We start from the raw sequence: 23387 nt of genomic DNA on the forward strand, positions 1-23387 counted from the left end.
ATGACTGACGAATTGGCTGTAGTTGATGTTGGGAGATCTCAGGCCTTCTTGACATGGGCCTCACCACAGGACTGCTTGTCTCATGGAATGTTACTGCCTTTCCACAGAGTGAGAAATCCAAGAAGGGGGCAGTGTCCTTGTCCTCTGTGACCTAGCATCTGAAGTCACACATCATCCCTTCTACAGTGTTCTATTAGTCACACGGTTCATCCCTGATTTAGAGTGTAAGCAGATTGCATCATGGTGTGGATACCAGGAGGGTGGGGATCACTGGGAGCCATCCTGGAAGCTGACTCAGGCAGAAGAAAGGAGATAATTACTGGAACAATGTCTCCTCATAGGCATGAGTACATAGAATTTAGTGCAAAAGGAGAGGAAATAGCCTTTGTTAGGGACACAGAGGAGCATTTGATAGTAACAGTATAGAGGTGCAGTTAGAGGAAGGTAGGAAGATCTTATGGTAGGAGCTTGTGCACATTCTCGTCTAATTTTTTCTCTGTTTCTCAGTGAAATAGGAAACAAGGTCTTAGGTCAAGAGTGAGGATTGGGAAGAAGGTGTTTGCTAGACATTCATCAGTATTTCAAGTTTTTCAGTATCTTTTAAGTGATGCAGTGCTCATTGCCACTAACCCTTGTTTGGTCATATTATAAAGGAGGAAAAAAAGTTCTATTTTTTGATCATTGTTCTATTGTAAGAAGCACAGCCCGAGCTTTAGTAAAGTGAAAAAGCCCCAACTCTGTGTATATATATATTTTTCATTTTAAGGACAGTAATTTTTTCTTTTTGATTTCAAGAACTTTCTATGTTTACAGCATAGAAAGTTTTACGCTATAAGCATCTTTTGGTGCAATTAGACAACTTTGTTACTTCTGCTGATAGAATAGAGTAAAATACAGATAATAACATTTGCTTAAAGGAGACATTTAAAAAATAAGACATGGTTTGTCTTAGCCCGATCAGCCTAAAACCACCAGGGACAACCTGTAAACAAACCAATCGAGTTTACTGACTCATTGCAGTGTGGGGACTGCACAACAGAGCAACTGTGAGGTATCTCATCAAACAAAGGAAAATATAGAGTTAACATAGGATTTTGCTGAAGAGTGGAATTTAGGTGTGATGTAAATGAGGTGATGTTCTATGGGCTCTAAGCAAGTATGGTTGTGTATAAAAGGGGTCAACCTCAGCTCTGTACTGTGAAATGGACCTATGGTCCTTGTCTTAGTCCATTTTGTGTTGCTATAAAGGAATATTTGAGGCTGGGCAATCTCTAAGGAAAAGAGGTTTATTTGGCTCTCTGTTCTGCAGGCTGTACAAGAAGCATGGCACCAGTATCTGCTCCTGGCGAGAGGCTCAGGCTGCTTCCACTCATGGTAGAAGGTGAGGGGAGGTGTTGTATGCTGAGATCATATGGTGAGAGAGGAAGCAACAAGGGAGGAGGGAGGTTCCAAGCTCTGTTTAACAACCAGCTCTCTTGAGAACGAATAAAGTAAGAACTCACTCACTGCTCCCTACCCCAGGGAGGGCATTAATCTATTCATGAGGCATCCACCCTGATAACCCAAATACCTCTCGTTAGGCTCCACCTCCAACACATTGGTTTGGGGGAGACAAACATTCAAACCATAGCAGTCCTGTTTTCTTGGAAATGAAGTTAAAAAAGATGTCAAATGTTGTGTCCTGAGACCCATTCTTTGAAGCTTTGCACAGGGGCTGTAAATCAAGGCTTCACTGATCACAATGACTTGACTCCTCCAGATAACAGTGAGATGTTTCATTCTTATTGCAATAATTTTAAACAGCAATGCATCTGATAGTCTATGATTTCAGAGAATAAAATTTCTCAGTAAGTAAGCAGTAGTCCCTCTAAAAACTGGGTTTTTAGGGCATTTTATGACTGCAATATGTATTTGGGAAAAATATTGTTTTCTGATAAATTTGCACCTAGCTTAATGGGCAGCTCTGGTTCCAGACTCACGAATGTCAGGGACATTGCTTTCTTGGTCCAGGTAATTTTCTCAGACTATAGTCTATAACTTACTATGATTCTAAACATTGATGAATAAGTCACTGTCACTTCCTAGGTAATCTGAGTCAAGACATATAAAGAGTTTGTATTTCATATTTTAAATTTATAATACAAGGTGGTTGGAAGAAGTCTTCAACAGAATATGTATATAGAACTAGACAGTTTTTAAACGTTAGTGACTAAATTACAGTGCCTCCCACAGCATGTTTACTGGAACTTAGCATCCAAGTGTCCCACAATTAGGTTTGTCAGTTTCCAACAGGGAGCCTCAAGGTGCTCAGACTCCAACTGTGGCATCTTCAAAGCTTTTCTTTCTGGTTCTAGCTTGCTCTAGCTAGCAACCACTATCATCAAAGCTGTGTGAGGAAGACCTCCCATTGCTGCGACTGACGGGACTCTTGGTGGAAGCCCTATTCCTATGTGCCCATGGCTGCAGCTCCCCAAGGGAGCAGGACATTGTTGGATTCTCTAAGAAGCTCAGAGGAAGTCACTTCTCACTGTGGTGCCATATGGGACTTGAAGTCGTTCTACTCATGCTCTGTTTTTCAGTAAAGCTGCTTTTGCCTCTGTCTTCTGTGCCATGTCTCCTGCAATGAATTCCCAAAACTTAAAGCAAACAAAACCAAAACCCAAAGCAAAAAATAAATAAATAAATAAATAAATAAATAAACCGAACAAATCAACTAATTAAAAAAAAAAAGAAGAAGAAGAAGAAATGAAGTCAACATTCTTTGAGATCCAGCTCTGATTCTACCTTACACAATGATCAAACCACAACACTTAACTTCAGCCCACAGGTCACCACAATTTTGTCAAAAACAAAAGTGCGTTGAGATTGTATAGTTAAAGACCTCATCTGTTGATTTTCTTAAAAAGAAAACAGGAAACAGCCTGTCCAGGTAATTCAAAATATCTGTCTTAGAGACCAAAAACTGCTCATAGGGTTACATTTAAATAAAAGTTTCTACTTGATTTTACTCATCAACAATTTTAAAACTCTTGAGTCCAATCTTAGCCAGGACATCCTTTTGCATAAGTAATCTTACAAATCTTACAAATGGCCCCCCTCTCCCCCAGTAAATGCACATGGTCGTTTCTACCTTGCTTGTTGACACAGCTGTGTGATTTTCTTAAGCAGTGTTCCCCAGTCAGTAGATTCACAGGGTGAGAGTTGGCGTAATACCTGCGATGAAAAGACAGAGGAGAAGGCTCATTGAAGGTGCTGATGAGAGTATCATTGATGAGATTCATCAAGGGCCCTAATAGGGCTGGAGAAATAAGTAAGAAAAAAAGAAGGTACTGATGGAAAAGGCTTCTAAAGAAAGACTTCTCAATGATATATAATAACACTAACCATAACTACTAATAATTATTGAGCCTTTATTTGGGAAGGCACTGCAAAAAGAGCCTTATCTGCATTATCTTGTTCAATTCTTAGAACAGCTTGCTGAGTTACATACTATTATTTCCTCCATTTTATGAATGAGGATTCTGTATCTCAAAGAGTAACTTCCTCAGATCCATGTGGCTAAAAAGTGGTACTGCTAGTTCTTAAACCAAATTTTCTCTGATTTCAGTGCTTGTGTTATTAGTTCTTAATATGCTTTCCAAAATATTGTTGAGATATGCACCTTATTCTGAAACTTTTAATTAGATCTGAAATACACATGCAAATAATTATCTACAGAAGGTGAAAACTGTAACGTGTCTTTTTACACACACTTTCAAAAACTATCTAAGCCTGCTTCATCCACTACCCCTTCGCTCTCTCTCTCTCTCTCCCTCTCTCTTTTTTGTTTCTAGCTCCTGAGTCCTCTCATTTTGACTCTCTTCCCATTATTCTTCCACTTTTCAGGTGGATGACCCATTTTCAAACTTATCCTGATTTTTACCTTTAGGATTTTACCTGGATGTTATTCAATTTCATGAACTAAAATCACCAGTAAGATACAGCTTAACAATTGCCAAATATTAACAATTGTAAGAAAAAATCAGATATACTTGAAAAAATTATCAAGCATAAGCTATGAATTGATATGGGAAGTTTACTAGTGAAAACATAATAAAAATTTGACCCACATGAGGGTCAAAGATTTAACACAGGTAACACATCCAACATGAGGATAAAATGTAGTTTTATTAGTTTTGTCATAGTTGATTTGTTCTTTCTCTACACCTGCTGGTAAGAAGAAAAAATATTAACTTTGATTTAAAGCTTAGTTTGAACTGTTAATTTAGGCAGAAGCTTTATCAAAAGTCTGCCTTGGCAAAAAGTAAAACACAAACAATGCTCAGTTATTACACAGCCCTCCAACCCCCGAGTTCTCTCCCTCAGGTGGTGTCCCTGTGTCTGAGGGAAGGGTTGGGGCTTACAGAACATTATGAACATAGATGAGTCAGAGTCCTAAGATGTTAGATGCTGTGTCTCATAAATACTCTAGTTTCCAGGACAATGACCCATCTAATTTCTGCCTTGTCTGCTGGCATTTGTGGCTAAAGTGTAACTCTCGCCTTTTGCTCTTATTACTGCATAGAAACTGTCAAAATCACCAATGGCAGCCAGTTTGCTAAATCCAATGGTTAATTCTCTGTCATTATTTGTGTCACTCTTCAGCAGCATCTGTCACAATTGATTTTTCCCTTCTCTTTCATGTTTTGCATTCACATGGCTGCTAGAACACCATATTATCTTGGTTATTCTCCTTTACTCTCAAAGCTTCTTCATTAGTCTCCTTGGAGGGCTCTTCCTTTTATTCCTAACCTTTTAATTTTGGAGTTCCCAGATCACTCTTCTGAAATCCAGTCCCATATATCTAATCTCTTACTCAGTATCTCCACTTGGATGTCTGAGAGACAACTCGAACTTACTCCAAACCTGCCTTAGACGTATCTTCCCTTTCTCAGTTGCAATACTACAGGTTCTCAGACCAAAAATCTTGGGGTCCTTAGGCTCTGCTAGTCCATAGCTTTGTCTCTTCCCTCATAGGGGAGAAACATAGATCAGGATTTTTTTTTCTCCTAAGGTCTTGCCTCTGTGATTCACAACCCGTTCTCTTAATTGACAATGTCCACTGTATTACAGGGCATAATCATTTCACGTGTGCAAAGTTGTTTTGAAAACTAGAGACCTAGGTAAATTTGGGGTAAAGCCATATACGGAATTTGAAATTTATAATCTGAAATAATCTCTTTGATCAAAATCAGCCAAATGCATAAATTGTCTCTTGCAGGCTTGAGTAATAATTTCAACTGGTCACATTTCCTTGACCTCCTTTTGACCCTCCAGGGGTCTCAAATTCAACATGTTTAAAATACCATCTTTCCTACAAGAGGCTCTCATAGCTATATTTGCCTTTCTTCTGGAAATAGAACCTCTGTTCTTAGAATAGTTTCTCTTCCTGGTCTAATTTTACAGCTTCCATGAGCATTGCCATTTTCTTACATGAGCCCACCACCCCGGCTCCCATTTGATTGGTTCAGGAATGTCAACCTGGCCCAAGCTAAGCCAATCATAGTATTTTAAGACCCTAGTTACAATTGGTTGATCCATTATGTGACATAAGGTGGGTCAGTTACAATCCTTCCTTAGAATATTTGACCTTGGAAGCACAGAAAATGAAAGGCAGTTCCCTTCAGAGATGAAACCTATCAGAAGTAAAACTTGGCATTTGTTTATAATCACATTTGCAACTACAAGAAGGAGAACAGTCTGCAGTGAGAAAGAATAAAACTGACATCCAGAGAGAGGTACAAATGAAAAGTAGAGAACTAGATTCTGGTGATGTTCCAGTGGCTAGATCTAGTTTTTCCTGGGGCCCAATAGGCTATCCTTTCAACAGGTATTAATGAAGAATCTTGTACTTTATATTATGGATACCCTTGCTAACTATACTAAGAAGGAAAAAAGTATTCATTTTCTTATCTAATTGGGAAGGACATCGAAGTAGCTAACATAATCAAATAGCTGCAGTAACCAGGTCTCTATTTATGCTTCTGGCACTTCAGGACTGCTAGCTTTCTCTTTTTATATATCTCCCATTTCTGCTTATTTTAGCTTTTGCATCAGTCTCAACTGGACTTCATGCAGTTATGTTTTTTCTAGGGCACTGAGGAAGATGGCTGCAAGCTGCTCCAGTGTCTTTTCATCCCTCCTAAACGATGACCCCAAAGACAAACACTCTAGGGGAAGTCTAATGAAGCCTCCTGATTGGTGTAGCTTAGGTCTCATGACCACCTTTGAACCAATCACTCTGGCTAGACCCAGCTCATATGCTACTTCTGTGTCTGTGGATAGGTCAGAGTCAGATAGAGCTTTGCAGAAAACATGGGGAGAGGAGGATACAGTTACTATAAAGCATATTATAATACATTCTGAGAAGACAACACTATAGCTACCACAGTCCACTATACCATTGTTTGTTGGTTTAATTCTTTCTTGGATTCAGTGCAGCAATAAAAGCCATTTTTTGCTAAGGCAGCTGGGTTTTCTCTCATTTGCAATCAAGAGTCCTGATGAACATACATTTTCCCATTTCTCTTTTTCTTCTTACATTCCTATCTCCCTGAATGACACTGCTTACTGAATCATTCTAGTTAAAAATATGGGAATCCTCCTCAAGTTTTCTCTATCTTTCACTTTCCACAGTCAAAAATGGGGGAATTATTCTTAATTTCTGCCTATTCCTTCTATATTAATAGATATCCATATCCAGATATCCTGCTATGTCAGTTCTAACTCTAAAGTAGCTCTATAATCAGCCTCACTATTCCATTCCTATTGGCACAGCCATTGTTCACACCCTCATCATCTTTTGCATGATGTGCCCCTTAATTAGTTCACTTACTTTCAGTCTTGCTTATTTGCATTCTATCTTCCACACTACTGTAAAAGTAAACCATCATGTTATTTCCCTGAATGGTATTTTCTCTTGACATCCATTGCCTTTAGAATAAACCTAAAAAATTTCTTGGTGATGTGTACAGGACCCTTTCTGAATTTTTGTTAAGCATGCTTAACTTCTCTCTTGGTGTTTAGGTCTCAGCATCAGTTCTCACCTATGTATCCCACCTATGTATGTCACTGCTGTGTCATCTTCATCCCATTCTTTTCAGTCAGTGCTGTTCTGACCCTAAACTCTACTCTCATCATTAGGTGTCCTTTATTTGCTCTTGGGACTCCTTGATATCCTGAATCCTTCTGCCTTTGGTACTTACCAGGTTCCCAAACCTTATATTATACATAAATCACTTATGGAGCTTTTCCTTGACCTATCCTGGACACACTGCATTGGAAACATTTTTAAAATTTCCTCCTGGATCAGCTGTTTTGTAGGAGCAGTCATTTAGTAAACACTTGAGTGTTTCTGCTACTGCCTGATATTGGAGTTCTCAAATGCTTCCTTTCATCACTGATTGGAGCAATAAAATTCATTTTTGCACCTTTACCTACTTCTGAGACTTCTTCTGATTGGTTGACCTGACTTTAAAATCTCTTCAGATTCCATTATAGTCATCTCTGCTCCCTACCCTCATGACATTAACGCAGAATCGGCTATTTCAATCATTTCGCTCTCCTGTAGTTATGCAGCCCCTCCATTATTCCATCTCTTTGAATTTGTTCTGTCTATACTTTCTTTATCATACATAATTAAAACTCTAGTTCAAGCCTAAATTATTTTTCCCAGCTACCTTGGCTATGTCTCCAACTATAAATTCTCCTTCTCACTTGAGAGCCCTGACATACCATTTCTAGATATTAACCAGGGCTTTAAAATCATTGTAGTGGCTCCAGTCATTGGCACACTACAGCAGAGGGCAGATAGCATGCACCTTTTCCAACGTCCATTTTCAATAACATCATGGCAGTTGTGTAAAATCAGCTATGGTGTGAATATTTACGCCACCCAAATCAGCAAATACTCAGCAAATGCTAGTTTTTTTTTTTTCCCCCTGGAGGGCTAGTTGTTATGCATTTACCAGCATATCACTAGCTTCAGTGGACGACCAAGCTGTGGGACCCCTGATGCCAGCCTGGAGTACCTGATATAACACTACAGCTAAGAAGTATACACCATGGACTAATATCAGCTGAAAGCAAAAGTGGACTGAGCCTGGACAGGTGGGTTGTCAGTAGTCTCTAGACCTTAAAAAGTCTAAAAGTAAACTCCTAGTTCTGCTCCAAATCTGTTCTACTCATGTACTGATTCATCTCAATTACTGGCAACAGCATTCACTGGGAACTTGCACAAATCATTTAGGGAATCTGTGCATCAAGTTTGGGCCCACTAGTAGCATGTATCTCATAGGTTGTTTTGAGGATTAAATGAATTGTGATTGGTAAAGTGCTTAGAATTGTGTCTGGCACAATCATGATTTCCGGAAATACTACGTAAGTTTTAAAATATTTGCTCGGACCCAAACCTTTAGAGTCAGCTTTGCCTCCATCATTTCTCTCATACCCCATATCCAATCTGTCAGAAAATCCTTTTCCCTCAATTTTCAAAATATATATCTGGGTCTGACCTCATCTTGCTACTTCTACTGTGACAACTTGGATCAAGCCTCCATCATGTCAATCTGAATTGTTGTGCTGGATTTCCTACTTTCCCTCTTGCTCCCTCTGCTGTTGATTTCTAACATAACAACCAGAATGATCCCTATTCATTATTTTTAGACCATGTCCACTCCTCAGCTGAAAAACCTCTAAAGCAGGGGCTTCCAATCTTTTGGCTTCCCTGGGTCACAGTAGAAGAAGAAGAATTGTCTTGGATCACACAAAAAATATACTAACACTAACAATAGCTGATGAGCTAAAAAAATTGCAGAAAAATCTCATAATGTTTTAGAAAGTTTACGAATTTGTGTGAAGCTGTGCTGAAATCCGTCCTGGGCCACAGGTTGGACAAGCTTGCTCTAATGGTTTCCCATTTTTCTAAAAGTAATAGCCAAAGTCCTTCCAAAGGCTTACAAGGCTTTGGCCCAGCTCTGAGCTTTCCTCTGACGTCATCTTTTATAATACTGCTTCACTCAGATCTAGTCCTCCTGGAATTCTACCGCGGAGTGAGTGAGGGGAGTGTTGTGGGATTGTCAAAACAAGAATGAGTGAGAAAGCAAGAATGGGCACAGTGAGGGCAAGTGGTGCAGGGTGGGGTATATGGTTTAAGTGGTACAGATCAAAAAGGAAGAGTCCACATAGGAGCAGTTCAAGAATTTTGTTCAAAACAAAACAAGTGAAAACAAGATCTATACCCAGCCCCTTGGAAATAGGCCTAGTATGAAGAAGGCAAGAAAGCAACTCCAAGTGCCTGGCATAGATCTTGCCAGCCTTGAATACCCTTGAGTCCTAAAATTAGGCCAAATGTGGTCTGGCTTTGTTGTAGTGGTATTTGATGTTAGGAAGCCTGTGCATGTTTTGACAAAAAAAATATTTCTAAACCTGGTGGTATGTGGAACCAACTCCTGTAATAACACTGACCTGATTTTCTCCTAGAAAAGTGATGGGATGGCTCCTATAACTATAACTGAAAGTTCCTTGGGAAAAGCTGGGATGTGGCTGACATGAAGGCAAGCAAAAATTTAAAAAAAAAAAAAAAAAAAAAGGAGCAGCCAGGACAGCTGGGAGAATCGGCTGTGATCTAGTTCAAGGATAATCTTCCTTTTATTCAGAGACCAAGAACACATAGACCAAGAGCAGATATACTGATTGTTATCTTTTAAAATACAGTCTTGACAGAGCCATATTGTAAACCAAACAATCAGATAATAAAAAATGAAACAAAACCAAAAAGAAGACTTTTGTTTGCCCAGTTTACAACATTGTACTGGTAAAAATCTACTGCAACAAAATCTACTGGGTAGGATCCCAACTTACAGCCCAGCCTCATCAACTGCCTCGTCCCTTTTTCTGATACTGATCTCAGTTTATGAATCCTTTTCCAGTCTGTACACGTACCTTTCCAGCTTTGTTTCTGGCGTATTAGCTCATTGCTACCTGCTTGTTTCTAGGATTCAATACTGCTTCTATGATTACTTGGCTGTAGCTCTTCTACTCATTAGATCTGTTTTGCTTGGGTCGCTGTGCTTTAGGTCCCTGTGGGCATAGTTGGCCTTAGTATTATAACCTTCTCCCATCCCAACTCCCCTGGCCCCTTTGTCATCTGTATCTGCCTTATCCTGGCTTCTTCTAGACCATGTCCTTGGGTTAACAGGCTACCCTCAGAGATACACAGGCTACTCTATGCAAACATCTCATGACATGATAGAAAATTTCATCATAGCACATCCAGCCACCAAATAAAATATTCCAGCATGCTGACAAGGTTAAAGGTTGTTCTATTTAAATTTGTCCTAGCTGAGATTTTAGGACCTGGTCCTAGACCCTCCTGTAACTAGACCCTCTTTTGAATCATTTCCATAAAGGCCTGATGAAGGTGATAAAAAATTTGGTGATGAATCCTTTATACTTATACGTAATTGATGCTGTTGGTTTACTACAGAGTTGCCCATGTAGCCAATATACATTTCCCCCAGCTGCTGAAAGTGCGGAAGCTGAGGCCTAGACCAGACTTTCTCCAAAGGGTCTCCCTTGGCTGACAGAGCTACCTCATCCAGAGATGCTTGGGAAGTTACTCCCTCCCCCTACCTCCATTCTACCTGGATTAGACTTCAAATCCAGTTTTTTTGTATAGGGTGGAGTTGAGGGAAACGAGGCTTCTTCCCACATAATCACCATATAGGGCTCTCTGAGAAACGCTACTAGTCTGTGACTTGGTGCTGTATGAGTGGTGCCAATTAAAATTATTCTTCCTCCCACCTTTAAATAAAATCTACCTTGTGACTTCACATTTTTAGTGAATTCAAGCATTAAAACCTTTCTCTTACACTGATTAGGGCATTATTTCCAGATGAGAGCTCTGATACATCTTTTTGGACAAGTTGTCAAATCCATGCATCATCAAGTATGCTTTACTCCAGTAATGACTTGCATCTTTTTCAGGCAATAGATCTTCACATGTATAAAATACAGGTACGAGAGAGTGTGTTAGTTCCTCTCATCAAATTGCATTGATGTGAGGCTTTAGAAAGAGGCACTGGATTCTGTTTCCATGACAACCGCTTCACTGCTCAAGGGGAAAACAGGACAGTGATTGAAATCTGTGTTAATGGCAGCTCTAAAAATAATTGGCAATGTATTGAAATCAAATGAAAGAGCCAGGAAGCAATTAATAAAAATTGTAACCGTAGAGAGTGAGATTATTACAGTTATAATATTCTTTAAGAATTATAGAAATGGCTGGTGACAAAAATAGTTTTGGGGAGAATCAATTATTATTTTGTTTGTCCATTCTTTCAGGTGGCTGTCGATATTCATTATATGCCAGCCATAGATTAGGACCTGAAGATAAAGGGGTGAATCAACAGTGTCTCCATCTTCCAGGACCTCATGGTTTTATCTTCTAGGATCTCACAGTTTTATAAAAAGAGAATCCACCGTGATTATGATGGACATTTTGTTTGCATACCCAACGTTTAACCATTTCCCACTGTGTAGCAGCCAGGAGATTACATATTTGTGTGGGATCAATTCCATAGCTAAGTCCAGGGACAATTCGAAATCATTTAGTATAGTTATTGGTTCTTCGGTGAGCATGCAACCAAGGCATAAACCTATATGACACTCTTTTATTAAGAATGGCTTCTGCACAAAGCTCAGAAATGTTGAGTGGCGATGGGATGCTTATAATCTTTTTTACTTAAACATAAAAGAGGGGGCATGTAAGGTCTGTTGCTTCAGGCAGCTACTTTGTGATTGGGGGAAAATCAGCCTGAGGATGAAACCAGCCCTTGGACAAGGGCAATGCCAGGAGAATCACAGAGAAACACAGCCAGACCTGATTGAACTGCAGGAAACTACTCTACCTCTATATGTTCTAGAGATCACAGCCCACCAAATTTCTTTTTGTGGATGCTTGAGTTGGGTTTTCATGTTTTTTTCACCTGAAAATAAAAAAAAAGCATACAGCTAATAACAAATGTCAATGTCATCAAATAAGTGTAATATTGCAAATAAGCAGAGGTAACTATTGAATGTACAGGGAGAGAATAAATCAGAGGGAGAAAGAGGAGGTAACAATGAACTCAATCTCAGAGAAAGGAGAGCAGAGAAGATCATGAAGCATCTTATACTGTGAAGGTAGAAAATTCGGCTTTGTTGTCAGCATAGTTCCTGACTGCCGATCAATGGCAAAATGGGCCTATCTTAGTCCAAGCTCTATGCAGAGGTGGATGTATCCCGAACCTAAAGAAGCTTAAGCTCATGTGCTTGTTACTTACACTGCCCCTTTGGGGAGGAAGTAGCAGCCATGGCTGCACATTAGCAAATGGGCTCCCCCAGCTTGAAGGTTATACTCTTAGGCCTGGTGGTGTTTTTGCATTGTGGATGGAGTTTTTGAAATTGTGATGTTTATGGTATTTATCAACTTTTAAAATGTTGTAACTTGGTTTTATGTATTTTCTAAGTAAATATTCTCTTTAGTATGTAAATTTGTATTCTTTTAGTTAAATAGAGTGCACAAAAGTGTACCATTGTCAGACCCACAAACCCTACATCTGACACCTGTTTTATGAGTCGAATATTCTCAGTCTTCTTCAGATGAGTCGGTTTTAACTAAAGCTTATTTCTCTCCAGCATCTTCCAGCAATCTATAAGAAGTACGAACATGGTGAAGTACTGCCTATTTTTCTTTTTCCTAAAATTTCAGACACAGCAGGCATGTTGTCTGAATCCTAAATGCAATCGGCAATGATTTAACCAACTGTTTTGTTATTACATGTACCAGTTTCCTGGAACTGCCATAACAAATTACCACAAACTGGGTGGCTAAAAACAACAGAATTTTATTCTGCCGCAGTTCTAGAGGTTAAAATCTTTTGCTATCAGTATCAGCGAGGTATGCTCCTGGTGAAGACTCTAGGGAAGAATACTTCCTTGCCTCTTCCTAGCTTCTGGCGGCTTTTGCAATCCTTGACTTCCTTGGTTTGTAGCTGCATCACTCCAGTCTCTGCCTCCATCTTCACATGGCCTTCTTCCTTGTGTCTCTGTGTGCCCTCTCCTCTTCTTATACAGTCATTTGATTTAGGACCCACTGTTATTCAGTATGACCTCAACTTAATTACATCTGCAAAGGCCCCATTTCCAATTAAGGTCATACTTTGAGGTTTCAGGTGGATACGAATTTTTGGAAGGCACTACTCAAACCACTCAACTACATAACAGGCATATCGTACTCCCAGATGGGGATGGAGTGATTTGCATTGTCCCCATCCCATCTTGTTTCATCAAGTTCCACATTTTAAAGACTGTAATTGACAAGGTTTCAGTTCTAAGTATAAATACTCCTAGACTTACCTCTTTGATAAATCCATTATATACTCATAATATTCTAAATCAAAAATGCATTTAATACACCTAACCTACCAAATATCATAGCTTAGCCTACCCTACTTTAAATATGCTTGGAAAACTTACATTAGCCTATGGTCAGGTAAAATCATCTAACCTTAAGATTATTATATAATAAAGTGTTGAATATACTATGTAATTTATTGAATGTAGTACATGATAGAGTACAGTATCATTTTTCAGTACTTGTGGTCATATGACTTGGAGCTGTGGCTCACTACTGCTGCCCCACATCATGGAATATTATCATCTCATAGCCATAGCCTTGGAAAAGATCAAAATTCAAAGTATGGTTTCTACTGAATGTAGGTATCTTTTGCATCATTGTAAAGTTGAAAAATTTTAAGTTGAGCCATAACTTGGGGACCATCTGTACAAATCTGTGCATCAATAAAAAATCTTTGAAATGAAAGTGATTGAAACTCAATTTGAGCTTGTTAGGCAAAAGGGTGAATTTATTGGCACATTAATTATGGTAAGGACAGGGAAGATGGAACATCGAACTGGAGGCTCTAATGTGTATGATTCTCTTCCTTCTCTTTCTGTGGTTCTTTCTAAACAGTGACTTCATTTTCTCAAGCTGGCTGAAATGATGTGCACTATCCCTCTTCCTGGGATCATTAACTCATCGCTTCATGACTAGACAGTAAATGTTCTTAATTTAAAAGTCCTGGAAGAAGGCTAATATTCCAAGCTTGAGTAAAGTTCTCAACCCTAGACCAATTGCTGTCCTAATAGGGAGATAAACTGTTTTTGCCACAGCTTAGCCATGTATTCATTCTTACATGCAGGACAGTGACGGGGTCTATTCCTGGAAGAAGTGAGGAAAGAAATGGTAGGTAGAGAAAAGGTAGATGTCTATTATCAATAAATCATAGTTCCTTTTTCCATTCTCTCCTCTAGTCCTCCACCCCCCTTTCACATAGTACAGATTAGAAATTGTATGGATCAGTCGGGCACGGTGGCTCACATCTGTAATCCCAGCACTTCGGGAGGCCGAGGCAGGCAGATCACCTGAGGTCAGGAGTTCCAGCCCAGCCTGCTCAACATGGCGAAACTCTGTCTCTACTAAAAATACAAAAAATTAGCAGGGTGAGGTGGCGGGCACCTGTAATCCCAGTTACTTGGGAGGCTGAGGCAGGAGAATTCGTTGAACCCAGGAGGCAGAGGTTGCACTGAGCCGAGATTGTGCCACGGCACTCCAACCTGGATGACAAGAGCAAAACTTCGTCTCAAAAAAGAAAAAAAAAAATTGTATGGATCACACAACAAATAATAGCTAAAGCTAAACATGAACGCAAAAGAACAGCAGTTTTCGGTTTCAGTTGCAATGCTCAAATGCCATTAAAAAAAAAAAAAATACATGTGAAAAACACTCTGAGCTTGAAAGTTCAGAGACTTGAATTTTAGTCCCTGATCTGCCTCTAACATGTGATCTTGAACAAGTGACTGACATTACCCTTTCTCACTATCAATATGCCAACATTATGAAAGTCAACAAGAAAGATTTAAAAAGTAGTTTAAGAAAATCCATATTTAAAATGATAGTATGCTCTATATCTTCTGATAATGCTGTTGATTTAATTTAAGAAAATTAGATAGGAAAGTCTTATATAGTGAAAATATCACTTAATTTGAATTTAAGAGTTCTGATTCTGTCTGACTCTCAAGTTATTTACTGGTAGGCCCCTCAAGCTGCTGCTTCTATAAAATCAGTGGGTTATATTTATTTTATCTCTTAGGCATCTTCCAGTTCTAATATTCCAAAAAAATACAGTGCAACCTCAATTATCCAAACTTTATATTGCTTACTTCTTATAAAATGGAAATGTGCTTATCCTTCTGCAGATTTGTAGCATTTATTAAATCTGAAAAATTCTTGGCTGTTTTCTCTTCAAACACTGTTTAAGTCCCATTTTCTTCTCCCTTCTTCTGTACCTTGAGTAAACCCTTTAATCATGTCTGGTAAGTTTCTCACGCCCTTTCCGGATTCTCCATCCTCTTAACTGTCTGTGTGTCAGTTTGGGTATCTTCTTCTGACCTACCTTTTAGTTTACAAATTCTCTTTTCAATTGTATATATTTTGTTTTTTAATGAGTGAACTATGAGGTGTTTATTGATAATTCCCTTGTACATGCATTGAATTCAAAGATTTTACTTAATCTTTGGATTGATGTGTTTTTTGAGTTTGAAAATTCTATCATTGTCTTTTAAAATATTGTTTCTGCCACCACGTCTTTCTCTTTTCTTTGGGACATCCAGTTATGCCTATGTTTGATTTTTTAACTGTGTCCAATACATATTTTAAACACTCTGCTTTGATTTTTTTCTATTTATTTTTCTAATACTTTGCTTTTATATTTAATATTTTCTAGGGACCTGTTTTTGATTTCATAAACCTTGGTTCTGCTTTGTTCTATCTGCCTTTAAAATCAAATTTTTTTTTAAATTTCAGATTTCTAAAAAATTTCAGACTAAGAATATCCACTTAATTTTTTTTTTTTTTTTTTGAGACAGAGTCTCACTCTGTCACCCAGGCTGGAGTACAGTGGCGTGATCTCAGCTCACTGCAACCTCCACCTCCTGGGTTCAAGCAATTCTCCTGCCTCAGCCTCTTGAGTAGCTTGGATTACAGGAGCGCACCACCACACGTGGCTAATTTTTGTATTTTTAGTAGAGATGGGGTTTCACCATGTTGGTCAGGCTGGTCCCAAACTTCTGACCTTGTGATCCACCCGCCTCGGCCTCCCAAAGTGCTGGGATTACAGGCATGAGCCACTGCGCCTAGCCCCACTGATTTTTTTATAGCTTCTAATTTTCTGTTGAAATTCTCACACTCCTTATCTTTTGCTTTACTTTGTTTTATCGATCAATCTAAGTATTTCAAAGTCTGAGTCTCCTGTAGAACTCTCTCTAAGTCATTATTTCTGTCTTATAGGTAGGGAAACTAAAAAATTTCATGAAGAATAAAATCCATTGTACAATGCATAATATAGTCAAAGATCTTGAAAAAGAATTGGTGTCTAAACCATTATTTTTTACCTTTAGTCAATAAACATTACTCCTCTTTAGAGGAGGTAAAAAAAATTACCCTTATAAAATATACTGAAAATAAGTGTCATTAAACATTAAACGATGAATAGTTTTAAATCGCTCTATTTTCTTTGCATGCATTAACTAGCACTTCAGAGAAAAAATAATGACAGCTTTTGTTATGGCTTCATATTTCTTTAAAATATTGACTTAAAATAGATTTCCCATCTGGGAAATAGATAAGAACTAATGCTGTTTGGTTTTAAACAGAATTGTGTTGTAATCCTCAAGCTAAAGGCACAGCAAAATAAAAAATGACAACATCACTGGAAATTTGCCTCAGTCTACTTACTGTTCACCATTTAATCAGACACTTTTTAATTCTGGCAGAAAGTCTAAGGAATTCATGGATCCACCTCCTAAGCACCTCAAGAAGTGCTAATGCACTGGACAGCTAGAACAATGGCAGTAGAACATCTTATTTAAACTTTTGACATAATAAAATAATAATTTTTTTCTTGTTTGGGTAACAATAGCATTAATACTTTATAGTTGTGGCATACTATAAAGTTAAAGATTAAATTAAGCAAGAGAACACTGTTATACACTTTAAATAAGACTGCTACAACTTTCACAGGCACAGTTTCAAACAAGACTAGTTAACCCTCATTATTCATTAGGACTACTTCATATAAGTCAGCTACCAATAAGTAGCACTTTACAAAAGCCTCTTATCTACCGACTTACCACACAGGTCTTAGGAAAAATGTTTTATTTTTGAATAGTTATATGGATACTATAAAGATGGTGATTGTTTATCACTATGTTGTGAAATTTCTTGCCCTCCTTCAATTTTTTTTTTTTTTTTAGTGGAGAAATGATTTTCTAAAAAGTCTGAGTCTTCTAAGCATAGTTCACCTCCTGGTAAAAATTGCAGTGCCCCATTAGTTAATAATGCCATCGCAAGGCATCCTTTTCTCTCTTCTAATGTACGATACAAACAAAATTTGTGCAAGTCAAAGAGCAGGGCAAAGTTTTCGTACTTCATAGAGCTTTAAGTAAGTTTATTTCATAGAACTGTGGGAGTGCCAGCCAAAAGAGCTTCCAGTATGAAACTTTCAGTTGCTTTTATGGAGATGGCCACTGGCAGCCTACCACCTTGGTCATGCTCGGGTGGGCAGGCAGGGAGAAGGCAGCTCGCGCAAACAGCACAGGAAAAAGGCCTTTGGATGCATGCGGCCTCCCAGGCTCCTGAACTGCAAGAGCCAGGGACTCCAATAGCACAGAGCCCGGAAATCGGGCGGGCAGTCAGGGCGCACCTGCAGGCACAGGAAGTGACGCAGAGCTTATGCCTCAGGCTAAGGCTCAGGCTTCAGTGGCAGCAGGTGCATGCCTGCCTCCTCGATATTCCTGAAGGATGGAGCCTGGAAGTTTTGTTTTTTCTTTCTTTCTAAATTTCCCGCCTTTTCCCTCTGTGTTGGTTATTTGCTGTTGTTATTTTTGGCATGTTTTATAATTTTCAGTCGGTTTTCAGAATATAGATGGCATACTGTACATTCTCTATATGATGTTCCCACAAAAGTGTTGCTTTTGTTTTTTAGTTATAAAGCACTTCAGTGAATGACTTTGATCCAGTTGAGACTTAGTTTTAAGCTTTGTCATACATGAGCTTTTTAATTTGTTACTTACAGGATGTGACTATTAATCTTAAAAAGTAGCTTTGCCCGAGTTGGGTGCGGTGGCTCACGTCTGTAATCCCAGCACTTTGGGAGGCCGAGGTGGGTGGATCACGAGGTCAGGAGTTCGAGACCAGCCTGGTCAACATGGTGAAATCCCATCTCTACCAAAAATACAAAAATTAGCTGGGCATTGTGGCACTGTGCCTGTAATCCCAGCTACTCAGGAGGTTGAGGCAGGAGAACTACCTGAACCTCCGGGAGGCAGAGGTTGCAGTGAGCCAAGATCACGCCATTGCACTCCAGCCTGGGCAACAAGAGTGAAACTCTGACTCAAAAAAAAAAAAAAAAAAAAAAGAAAAGAAAATTTAAAAAAGTAGTTCTACCCAAGTCCTAGACCTGAGTTTAGCACGCTCCCTCTGGATTTCATTTTAATCTTTAACTCCTCAGTGCTGTTCAACTGCTGAAATCTGTGCTCAGCACTCCAGCTTTCTGTTTGCTGTTTCCTAGTATGTATCTTGAAGGCTTGCCTTACACATGCACAAGTCAGAAATTTACCCACAATTTGAGGGAAACTAGGGTGCAGATTTGCAGACACTCTCTTAGCTTCCTGTCTTTTTCAATAGTTTGCTCCTCAAATCAGAGCTCCTTTGGCATCCTGAAACACCAGACTTTGTCTCCTCTGGTGTGTGAGACTCCTGCCTTCTTCTTGCGCTCCTTTCGCCTTCACCACAACTTGGAAAATGCCCCCAGGAAAATTCCGAGGTGAATGTTGAATACATCTTGTGTGCTTCCCTTTCTCAAGGATTCTAGCTGCTCAATATTACTTGCACTGGCTCTCCAATGCTTTCAGAGGATTGTTTTCTAGATATATGTTTTTCCAATTTTTAAACTTATTTTTGGTAGAAGATTTAGTTAAATGTAAGCTACACAGTTGACTCCAGGGGCCAACATTTTATTCAGTGAATTTTAATTTGAACAGTTTTATCATTTCTAAATGTTATTTAAATTTTTTTTTATGTGTATCCAATCATTTTTAAATCCTTTTGTTGCATGTTCCCTTAGTCTTCCTTTAAACAGTTTATGTTTATCTATCTATATTTACGTTTGGATTCAAATAATTCCAAAATTTCTCTCTCTCTCTCTCTTTGTGTTTTTTTTTCTTTGTATGCTTGTGATTTCTAATATTAACCACAGATAACTTGATGTCATTTATGGAAGTTTTAAATTTGAGAATCTTTCATTTTTAGGAAATTTGTAAACAATGGATTATATGCGGTTTTTCCTTATTTATTCTAGGTCTAGGTTTTAGGTAAGAGGGCCTTTGAGAGTTTCCAGCCTGACAATATATACTGCTTGAAACAGAAGGTTATACATTTTAATTTTGAATTGTGCTCTTCATGGAAAACTTGAAAAGAAATAAAAATGTTTCGTGATGAACTTTTGTTCACCAAGCCTCTCAGACACTTATATGTTTGGCTGCAGAAATTCCAAACTCAACTTATTAAACTTTTTTATTTCACAAAGCTATATATTTTAGAAAGAAATCTATCCACCTGTTAGCTGAAATTCAATTAATTGTAAAGCATTTTTTTCTTATTTAACAAAAAGAAGAATGTCTTTTTTTTCCATGATTCAATAATAGAATAAGTGAAAATAAGCTTTGGGTCAGTTTGAAACTTATGACAGATTGGTAAGTGAATTATTTATCAATGAAAATGAATTATCTATAAAACTACCGAAAGCACTCCAATACTGTCACTTGGTAGACAAATTTAGTATGATTAGAATGGACATATTTGAGGTATGTAGGCATGATCTACTTAATTATATTGAGACAGATAGAATGGGAAGAATTGAGAGCTGAAACTAGACATTTCTGCTCGGTTTGGGCAGGTTCTCAGGGTGGTAGATGAGGAAGAAGGTGGAGAACAGGATAGAGATGAAATTTTGAGAAGGGAGTCCAGCCTAGAAGGTAGGATCCTATAAGTCCCTTGACTGCTAGACCATTGTATATCATTTTAACTGCTACTTCCAAAGTGATTTCACAATGCCTATCACATGGTAGTTGCTCCAAAAATATTTTAAATGAAAAAATAAAAGCATAATAGAGGAGTCTAAGGATATGGCAACAAATACTTCAGTCTCTAATAAGCGATTACAGGTTTCTCCATAATAAGGAGATACCTGTCAGGAGAACTGACTAAATCCATCCAATAATTGGGTGACCTCTCCCTTGATCAAAGTATAAATGGGCGTGACCAACTCTGAATCTCATTTTGACCGTAAGAAATGAATATTTCTAAGGTCTGTTTTTCCCCACCTGATAATAACAAAGCTGACTTTTTTTTTTTGATATTGTAAGGGCTTGCATGTATGAATTCATCTAATCCTCACACCAGCTCTATGAGATGGATGCCATTATTAAGAAAAGTAAAACAAGTATTCAATTATGATACCTCCCTATTTCAATTATATTGCTATGAATCACCTCACTATAGCCTCATATAGGTTACCATAGACTAGTTCTAAATTTCAAATGCAAAAATGGGCAAAGATTTGAATCCAAAGTAGCATGCAGAATATATTCCTGATTATCTTTTAAGTCTTTTGTTAAGTATAAAAGGAGACAGTGAAGCAAATTCTGGATAATTTGCTGCATTAGTAACTTAATAATACAACTGTTTCTTGAACCTGAAATCATGTATTGATCAATGAATCTTACCAACAGTGTCTTACATCTCTTTAGAGAGTGCCTAACCATTAGTATCATCCTTGCAAAAAAAGAGAAAATAATGAATGAGCAATTACCTCTTAGAGTGTATCAAGCAATGTGCTAAGTGCTTTACATATAACATGCAATTTAATTATTAGAACCATTCTGTGTACTAGATATAATGATCTTAGCTTTTCAGATGAGGAAACTAAGCTAAAGTAATTATCTTGCCAAAAGCACCTACCTGAGATGGGAATCTTTTTGTTCACAAATTCGTTAACTCAGGTAAATGCAGATTTATTGTCATAAATTATATTGTCTGGTTATTTCTCTAAGCAATTAGTGCAAAGATAAAACAAGGAGTTGCCTCTGAACTGATGATTACCTCAGTCAAGGGTGGCTTCATTCCCCAAAGAACTGCAATATAATATGCATTCTTAACCAAAGCACTGGTCATTTCCTGTGGAAAAATAATTGGAGTGTGTTATATTTAGAGAACGACATGTTCATTCTTATAAAAATATTCAATTTTTTTTCTCTGTGTTATACTCCTTGGTATCTTTTCATCTTTTCATTTCAGAACCCATTCCAAGCTTCTAACCAAAAGCTTTTAGGCTTATAATTTTTGGCTATGCTACATGTTACATGACCATGGGAACCTGATGACTGCCCTTTGGAAAACAGTGTGATTTTACTATAAAAGGAGTCTTTATGGATTCATAACTGGTGATGGGCTGTCAAGGATTGATTTTTCTCTGGCACTTTTCCTTAGGCAGTCCCTCCACACCCAGCCATGAGTGCTCCTGGTTTTCATTCCATGGGCTGTGAACTGTAGTCTCTCTCAAATTCCTTCTTTTTCCAGTTTCTACATGCTGTGAACTTGCTTTGAGAAGGAACTTGAATCTATAGAGCTGAGTAGGTGAGAGTGGGTGGCTGGGCAGGGTATGTGATGTTAACATATTCCGTGTTTTTGATCCAAAGGATAAAATATCAGGAAGGAAATGGAACTCTCATAAAGACGGGAAAAAGAATAGAATAACCTTAGATAAACTGCAAATATTGTTTTGAATCGTCTCCCAACTTTTTGCTTTTCTGTCTACCTTCTTTTGGCATCTTTCTGTCTTCCTCCTGGCCTGCCCCTTTCGTTTTGGGGCTTCTCACTAGGGCAGTCACCTGGAGGGCTTGTTTCAATATCTGTATTGAAACAAGACTCTCCTCCAGTTTCCGATTCCGTAGGTCTCAGGTGGGTTTCGAGGATTTTCATTTCTAACAAATTTCTAGGTGAAGCTGATGCTGCAGGTCCAGGGTCACACTTTGAGAACCACTGGCCTTGGGATGTGTTTTACCATCTTAATATGTTCATTCATTCATGCACTTGTTAATTCAGTTAATGTCCAGGCAGTGCCTTACACATTGTGTACTCCCCACAGAATCCAGCTTTAGTGACAAGCGTTGAGTAGGTCTTCAATAAATTTTAAACTGTTGTGCAACGTACATTTCTCCAAGTCTCACTAGCCCATGGCTGCCTAGCATTCTTTGGCAGGAGTGACTTGAACTGTACTGACTTTTACCCTCCTGCGTAAAACAAGACCTCCAGCACCTCTCCAAAAAGCACTTATTGTGTCTTAGGGATGCTTAGTCTTGTAGTTCATAGGCTTATAACCCAGGTAGTTCTGGTTACCACACACAAGCCTCTCTCATGGATGTTTTCTCTCTGTGCAGCTACTTATGGGCAACTTACTGCTTCACCTGCTGCTGTTGCTGCCTTCTACGGCAACCCTGAAGTCCACACCATGGGAGCTACCCACCAGTGCTCCAGAAGTTGCAATACCTGAGAGGTAATGGAAAGGATGAGATGCTCCCTGACCCTGCATCATATTTCTTTACCTTGCAAGCCAATGGCTGCTGATGCTTTGATATTGCACAGAATAATATATGAAAATATCTCCATCAGTGCCTTCCTGTAGTTCTTCTTTCCTGGTGCTTGAATCCACAGTGCTGGGGAGGTGGGAGCGGGTGAATGGATAGAGTATGTAACATTAACCCAGTCTGTCTTTTCCAATCCAGTTTCACTATCAATTCTTAAAACTTGGGTATGTAGTTACATACCCCAACATTGTATCAGATAGGCTACATATGTGAGAATCACAGTAGGTGATCCAACTCAGTTCCAAAACTACCACATACAAATGAATAAAGGATTCCAAATTTCTCTCTACATTCTTCTCCTGCAGTTTAAGGTGTTTATTTATAATCCCAATGCATTTCTAATGTTCCGAATTTAATCTAATGAAGCCAGGAGCCTTTCCTTTCTTTAAATGTACTCTGTAGATTTTTTTCTTTTACATAAACTATACCTTAGGTGAGGAGAGAAAAAATAATTTGTTGGTCTGCACTAGTTTTCTGCAAGGAGCCCAAGGGTTGAGACAGTTTTATCCAATCTTTACTCCTTTACAAAGACAGAAAACTAC

At 38.5% G+C, this 23387-nt stretch overlaps 1 protein-coding gene and 1 long non-coding RNA gene across 5 annotated transcripts in view; one reads left to right on the forward strand and one right to left on the reverse strand.

Annotated features, from left to right (window-relative positions):
- TMEM144 (transmembrane protein 144) overlaps positions 1-121 on the reverse strand; it is an 81468-nt gene extending 81347 nt beyond the window's left edge. Inside the window, exon 1 of one of the 2 annotated variants that reach the window (XM_017959152.2) lies at positions 1-121. The gene's annotated coding sequence lies outside the window, so the exon portion shown is untranslated. The other variant, XM_009207766.4, reaches the window with a different exon arrangement.
- Positions 116-23141, forward strand: LOC108586133. 3 transcript variants are annotated; one of them, XR_004182627.1, is made up of 3 exons: positions 116-444; positions 1310-1381; positions 2355-2601. It is a non-coding gene; the product is annotated as an uncharacterized LOC108586133 (long non-coding RNA). The 3 variants fall into 3 exon arrangements; XR_004182626.1 differs by lacking the exons at positions 116-444; positions 2355-2601 and adding exons at positions 842-1051; positions 22639-23141; XR_004182625.1 differs by lacking the exon at positions 116-444 and adding an exon at positions 842-1051.
- The last annotated feature ends 246 nt before the right edge of the window (positions 23142-23387 follow it).

The sequence above is a fragment of the Papio anubis genome, chromosome 3 (genome assembly GCF_008728515.1).
Source record: "Papio anubis isolate 15944 chromosome 3, Panubis1.0, whole genome shotgun sequence".
Lineage (NCBI taxonomy): Eukaryota > Metazoa > Chordata > Mammalia > Primates > Cercopithecidae > Papio > Papio anubis.